This window comes from Euphorbia lathyris, chromosome 4, assembly GCF_963576675.1.
Source record: "Euphorbia lathyris chromosome 4, ddEupLath1.1, whole genome shotgun sequence".
Lineage (NCBI taxonomy): Eukaryota > Viridiplantae > Streptophyta > Magnoliopsida > Malpighiales > Euphorbiaceae > Euphorbia > Euphorbia lathyris.
Genome location: NC_088913.1, coordinates 46,472,087 through 46,479,451, shown reverse-complemented (window position 1 = coordinate 46,479,451; position 7,365 = coordinate 46,472,087).

Here is a 7,365-nt window from a genome sequence, read left to right as displayed (position 1 = left end):
TTTGTTGGCGGCGAGCATGCGCCTGGTGTAGATCGGGGCGGGGCGCTTGGCGGGGTGGAGGTAGGGGAATCCAGGGGCGTCGGTAGGGATCTCGTGGGCATGGATGGTGCGTCGGCAGGGTTCTCGCGGGCGCCGCCCGTGCGGCTGGGGACGAATTTTTACGATCCACAAGCGGCAGATTCGGCAAGGTTGTCGTGGCTGGGTGCGGATCAATGGGAGATACGGGCGACTGGGTTTTCTGATACCGGGGGTAAGGCTCCCCCAATCTCGGGGGGGAGAAGTGGGGCGGGGGGTGCCTGGCGCAGGGCTATGCGCCGATAGTGCCGGGCACTGCCCAGGCGCTGCCGGGCAGTGGGCTGGGGCTGTCGGCGCAGTGCCTTGCGCGGGATCCTCTCCTCCGGGCTGTGAGGGGCAGGCAGGGGCTACGACGGGGAGGCAGGCTGCCTCGGTTCTGGATGTTTCTAATAATTCGGGAAGGGTGGGTGTTGTAGGAGTAGCTCATGGGAAGACAGTCTCCCCCAGACCTAGGGTTCAGATGAGCGAGATTGGTAAAAACTCTTGGAAGGACACGGTCATGGGGGTGGCTGAGGAAGAGCCGGTTTTAGAGGAAGTTTTAATGGTGGGAGATTCTGATGATATGTTCTCGGATTCTGATGAGGAAGATAATGGCCAGGAGGATCCTCTCTGTCCGGTCATTAGACTTTCCGCTGCAGAGAAGCGTGAGCTTAGAGAGAAGTGGAAGGTGTCTTTGATTGTTACTGTCCTGGGTAAGCGAATTAGTTTTAACTATTTTGCCCAAAAAATACAAGCGCAGTGGGCAAGGAAAGGTAAAGTCAGTATTATTGACTTGGAAAATGACTACTATGTCATTAAATTTACCAGGGTTGAGGATTATAATTCGGTTATCAAGGGAGGCCCATATATCATTTCCAATCATGTTTTGGCCTTAAGGCCTTGGGTTCCTAATTTTAATCCTCACGACTGTTCGGTTAACAGGATCTTGACTTGGGTAGATTCCCGGGCCTTCCCATTGAGTACTACAGTGAAAACTTTCTGAGTAAAATAGGAGGTTTGGTTAGTAAGGTCCACCATGTGGACAAGACTACAATTGGGGCCATTAGGGGTAAGTTTGCTAGGGTATGTATAGATGTTGATCTGGCTAAACCTTTACTTTCAAAGTTCTGTGTTCAGGATAAAGTGTTCTTTATTGAGTATGAAGGTTTACATAACATCTGTTATGATTGTGGCATGTATGGTCATTCTCAAGAGGGTTGCCCTAAAAGGGAGAGGGTTGAGAGTAGTGTGCGGATTACTGGAGGGAACCAGGGGTATGAAGGGAACTTTGGTCCCTGGATGGTGGCAAAGAGGCCCGCTAGACGTAGGAATCAACCTGCAGTGGTTCACAATCGTCCTCCTGATATCAACACAAATTCTAAGTCCCTTTCTCCTAAAGCTACTGTTATTCCAAATGTCAAGGAGAAGCCTGTCCTCAAAGCTAGAAAGGAGGCTGGTGTTTCTTCAGTAGCCTTGCCTGGGTCCAGATTTGGGGCCCTGATGATTGAGGAAGTTCAAGAGTCGGACCAAGATGAGAATCATATGGATCAGAGTATTCCAGGATTGGAGTCTGTAGATCCAGTTGAGAAGGTGGTTGAATCTGTGAACCCGCTTTTTGTCTCTAAGGATGAAGCCCAGGGGGGGACCCTGACCCTTGCAGCTAGAAGGATGAAGAAATCAAATGAGGTTAGTATTCTTGTTCCTGGTATTGATCCTGGGATTGGGAAATCTATGGGAGTTAACAAAACTAATATGAAAAAGCTTAAAGGAAAACAAAAAAGTGGCCTTAACACTTTGGCGTTTCCAGATAAGAGGGGGCCTGGGGGTACCTCGGTAAGGCTCTCAGGATCCCCTAGTAAATACCTGGCTTAGGGTAGGGGTGTGGTCAGTTGTCCTACTTTCTATGGATTTGTTATTTTGGAATGTTAGGGGTGCGGCTAGCAAGGCTACCCGTATCCATATTAATGATCTTATTAAGCAGTTTAATCCATCTTATTTTGCTCTTTTGGAAACTAAGATTAGTGGTGAGAAAGCAGATGAGGTGGTTAAGAAGTTTAAGAACTGGCACTGTGTTAGATCGGAGGCAACTGGCCGGGCTGGGGGGATTTGGCTTTTTTGGAGGCCAGATCGGATTCATTTTGATATTCTTAGCATGGATAAGCAGTTCATTCATTGTAAAGTGAGTATTTCCGGCAATACTCCCTTTTTGATTACCTTTGTGTATGCTGACCCTATCTTGTCTAATCAAAAACGGCTCTGGGAGGTTCTCTATTCTATGAGTGTCAGCATTTCGGAGCCCTAGTTTGTGGCGGGTGACTTTAATGATATCGCCTTTATGAGTGATCAGAGAGGGGGATCCAATCATTATATTAATCGCTGTCTGCATCACAAGAATAGTATGGATTTATGTGGGCTTTCCGATCTGGGGGCTTCTGGTCATAAATTCACTTGGAAGCGTAATAATACTTTTGTTCGATTGGACAAAGTCTACGCTAATATTTTAGCTCTAACTTCCTTCCCCGAGTGCTCTGTGTTGAACCTCCCGTTCCGTCATTCGGATCATTGTCCTATTTTGTTTAGACTTTTGAGAGGTAAGCATCCTAGGGGTAAGAGACCGTTCCGGTATCAGTTGGCTTGGGAGTCCCATCCTAAGTTTAAAGAGTTCGTTCATGAGAGTTGGAGACCTCATTCGTAGGTACTGCAAGCTGCTAAAGGGTTCAGGAATAAGGTGCAGGGGTGGAATAGGAATGTGTTTGGGCATATTATCAGAAGGAAGAACAAGTTATTAAAGAGGATGGAGGGCATTCAACGCAGGTTGGAGGGGAGGTTTGATCATAGCCTTGAGGGCCTCCTCAGAACCCTTCAGAAGGAGCTGGAGGCTGTGCTTAGGCAGGAGGAGTTCCTTTGGTTCCAGAAGTCTCGGAAGTCCTGGATTAGAGATGGGGATCGTAATACCAAATACTTCCATCTCTCTACCCTGATCAGAAGGCAGAGAAATAGAATTGAGGCCATTAAGGATTCTAATGGTGATTGGGTTTATGAAGATGAGGTTATTCGGAACTTAGCCCTGGATTTCTACAGAGAGCTGTTCAAAGAGGAACCTGTTCTTTTGGAGAGGGCTCACTCTATTGCTACATTTCCTTTAATCAGTGAGGATTGTAGTCAGGAGGCCTTTCAACCTATTTCCCGAAAAGAGATTGACCAAGCTATCTTCAGCATTGGGGCTTCTAAAGCTCCTGGGATTGATGGTCTTTCGGCGGGCTTTTACCATAAGCATTGGGATGTCGTGAAGGAAGGCATCTATAATTTTGTCTTGGGGGTGTTCAGTGGTTCGAAGGATATTGAGCTGGTTAATAGAACCCTCCTGGTTCTGATTCCTAAGATTGATAAGCCTTCTTCCTTTTTGCATATGAGACCTATCAATCTTTGTAATGTTCTTTACAAAACTGTTACAAAGATTGTGGCTAATAGAATCCGTGGCATTCTTCCTGCGATAATGTGGTGATCGTCCAAATGATGGGTAGCTTTGTGCCTGGTAGACAAATGATGGATAATGTGGTGATCGCCCAAGAGATGGTCCACAAGATGAAGATTAGGAAGGGGAGGAAAGGCATTGTGGCTCTGAAGCTGGATTTAGAGAAGGCCTATGATCGAATTAATTGGGATTTCTTGATGGAGAGCCTTGAGAGAGCTAGAATCCCGGACAGCTGGAGAAGTTTAATTAAGGTATGTATTTCTTCTCCTGTGTTTCAAGTTATGGTCAATGGGGATATGTCGGAGGAATTTTCCCCGGGCAGAGGAATCCGTCAGGGGGATCCTATGAGCCCTTTCCTTTTTGTTATTGCTATGGAGAGGCTCTCTCACCTGATTCAAGATGCGATTGATAATGGGAGTTTCCACCCTGTGGCGATCAACAGCTTCTGTCCCCAGGTGACTCACTTATTCTTTGTAGATGATGTCCTTATCTTTCTTGAGGGTAATGAGGAGCAGTTGAGAGTCATTATGGATATTCTGGATTGTTTTTGTTCGGCCTCTGGGCAGAAGCTTAATATCCAGAAATCTAGGATGATGTGCTCTAAGAATATGAATCAGAGAGTCTGTAAGAGATTAAGTGATCTCTCAGGTATTCCTCTTACTGATTCTCTTGGGAAGTATCTGGGCATTCCCCTCCACAGTGAGCGTGTGTCTAAAGGCTCCTTCAAAGAGACTTTGGATAAAGCTAATTCGAAGTGTGCCACTTGGAAAGCCAAGACTCTGTCTCTCGCTGGCCGCCTCACGTTAATTCAATCTGTTAATTGTGTTGCTCCCAATCACATAATGCAGGCTTGTAAGCTTCCGGATCCTGTGCTTAATGATCTTGACAAGATTAACCGTAGGTTCCTGTGGGGGGAAGCTGCGGAGGGAAGGAAGATCCATCTTGTGCCTTGGAGTGAGGTTTGCCAGCCTAAAGATTCTGGGGGTCTGGGAATTAGGAAAGCAAAGGACAATAATAAAGTTTTATTAATGAAACTCCTTTGGCGTATGTGGCAAAACCCCTCATCTCTTTGGGTTCGCCTCCTTTGTGGTAAGTATCGGAAAGACAAAATCTTCGGGGGCCCGAAAGAGAGAGTTGCTAATTGTTCCTTCCTCTGGAAAGGACTTAGTGCTGTGTTTGATGAGTTCTGCTCGGGAGTTGGCCTGGAGGTGGGGAATGGTAAGTCCATTAGTTTCTGGTTTGATAACTGGATTGGGGATAAACCGTTAATTGAGGTGTGTTCTTCCCCCCCCCCCCCCCCCCCCCCCCCCGCCTAGTGATATACGCAACTGGAGGATTGCCGATGTGGTTGACTCGGAAGGGGACTGGATCTGGTCAAAGTTTGATACTTTATTTAGCCTTGAGACTCTCCTTAGAATGCGGGGAGTGAAGGTGAGTAATCAAGAGGAAGACTTGGATAGGCACTGCTGGGCGCTGACTAACAATGGAGTTTATTCTTGCAAATCGGCCTTTGAATCTTTCTCTCTCTTTAGATCTGATCCTCCCTCGGATGTGTGGAAGTCGATTTGGACCCTTAAAGTTCCTTTCCGTATTAGGAGTTTCCCGTGGCTGGGCGTTAATGACAGGCTTCTTACTAATTCGGATAGGCACAGAAGGCACTTGGCTGATTCTAGAGCTTGCAGTAGATGCAGAGGCCATGTTGAGACTTTGTGCCATGCTCTTAGAGATTGCTCTAATAGTAAAGAGGTTTGGAGGAAAATTCTCCCACACCATATTTTCTCTTCCTTCATGGCACATTCTGAGGTCGACTGGTTCTCTGATGGTGTTAGAGGAAAGTTGCTTCCATACATGGAGCATGGTGACATTTTCTTTGCTATTATCTGTCACCAAGTTTGGAAATGGAGAAACGAGGAGATTTTTGGAGATAAAACTGTTTTTATGACAAACTTAGCTGATTTCTTCTCGAAAAAACTTTTCTCTATTATCGATAGTTTCAAAGGAGAGTCCCTTGCCAGAGCCTCTCAGTGTTGTGATGTCCATCTCGTGGGATGGAGCAGGCCAAGAGAGGGGGTTGTGAAGCTGAATACTGATGGTTCCTGCCTCAGTAACGGTAAGATTGCGGCTGGAGGTGTGCTTAGAGATGCAGGGGGCGCCTGGCTTTCTGGGTTCTCCCAGAATTTAGGGTTGGGTTCTTCCTTTTCTGCGGAGCTCTGGGCTATTCTTACTGGAATCAATCTTGCTAAAAGGCTGGGTGTTAAGAGGTTCTCTGTGGAGTCTGATAATTTGGAAGCAATCAAAATGATTTCTGAGAATCATTCTATGGGTCTTAACAGTCGCAACCTCATCAAAGCTATTAAAAGGCTTTGCTCCTCCTTTGAGTTCGTAGAGTTCAGGCACATTTTTAGAGAGCAGAATCGTGTTGCTGATCGCTTGGCGGCGGCTGGCCATGAAGGGACGTTAGGCGTTACTACCCTTCCTGTTTCCCCTAGTTTCATCTCTCATCTTCTCTTAGAAGATAGGATTGGGGTTAGCTTCCCTAGGCTAATTCCTGGGTAGTTTGTTGTTGTTCGTTTTTCTTTTCCTTTTCTACCAAAAAATAAAAAATAAATAAAGATATATAAAGTTTTATGTAAAATTATAAATAAGGATATATAAAGTTTTTATTTGGAGTTAATGGACAGTAAAAATATCATTTAAAAAAATTGAGTAATAAGCTAATTGAAAAAACTCTTAAAACAAATTTTTTCAAAACTTTATTTTTGGATCTAATAATATCTTTCAATCTCTCTTCACCAAACACTACCATTTGAGGCATGACTAGTCAAACCTTCTAAATTGGCTCAAACCCCTAAATTTATTTCAAAAAGCTTTTACTAAACATGACCAATAACATTCAGATTTGCCAATGAATAATTAGAATTTCCCTAAACATCATAAAATAATATTATTATTCTAAAAATTCCAATATATAAAGTTGTGGATCTTTTATATATATATATACATGGAGTTTTATTCTTTCCTAATTTCGTATTGTATTTGTAATTTTTTATCCACATTTCATTAAAAAAAAGTCGGTATTTGATTTTGTATAAATCACGATAAAAATTGTTATGATGCAAGAGCATCTTATTAAGTCAAGTGGTAGCATCCGTGTCGTGACCTTCTCTTGAATTCTCAAAACTTCTGTCACTCCAACCCCGCAGGGGTAGGGGGTGATGTGAACAAATGATGTAGACTGAAGGGAAGTGGAGTCCAAATAAGATAGAGAAACATGGTGCGATAATTACGAGGAACTAGGGGTGTACAATGAATAATTTTTTTGGTATTTAGAACCCAACCCACTAAAACAAATAGTTCATGGATTGGTTGTTAAAACCAACCCAACCCATCAAATATCAAATTAAAAGAGTTGAGTTGAGTTGGGTTGGGTTGAATGTTAATGCAAATAATTCAAAATGACAACTATATATTAAAAAAAACTATAACTTTGAGAATATTAATTTTTTTTTTGAATCAAAAGAGCAATGAATTAATGAGCCAAATCATGGCAAAATTGTAACAATGAATAAAAAACAGAACTAGATAATAAACTAAAAAAAGAAGGGCAAGTGGATAAACGAGAACACTGTGTTAACACATGTGACATCTCATTCGCTTGCCGCCGTATCCATTTGACTGAGTAAGAGTCATTTGATGTTAGAATCGATCGTATTTGAATAATTCTATCCCTAGATTCGGAATCATCCACAGAACTAGAATTTATTGCATCACTTGTTTAACATCAGATTCGAAAACCGCACTCCTTATTTCATCAGCTTCTATCCATTGCATAGCCT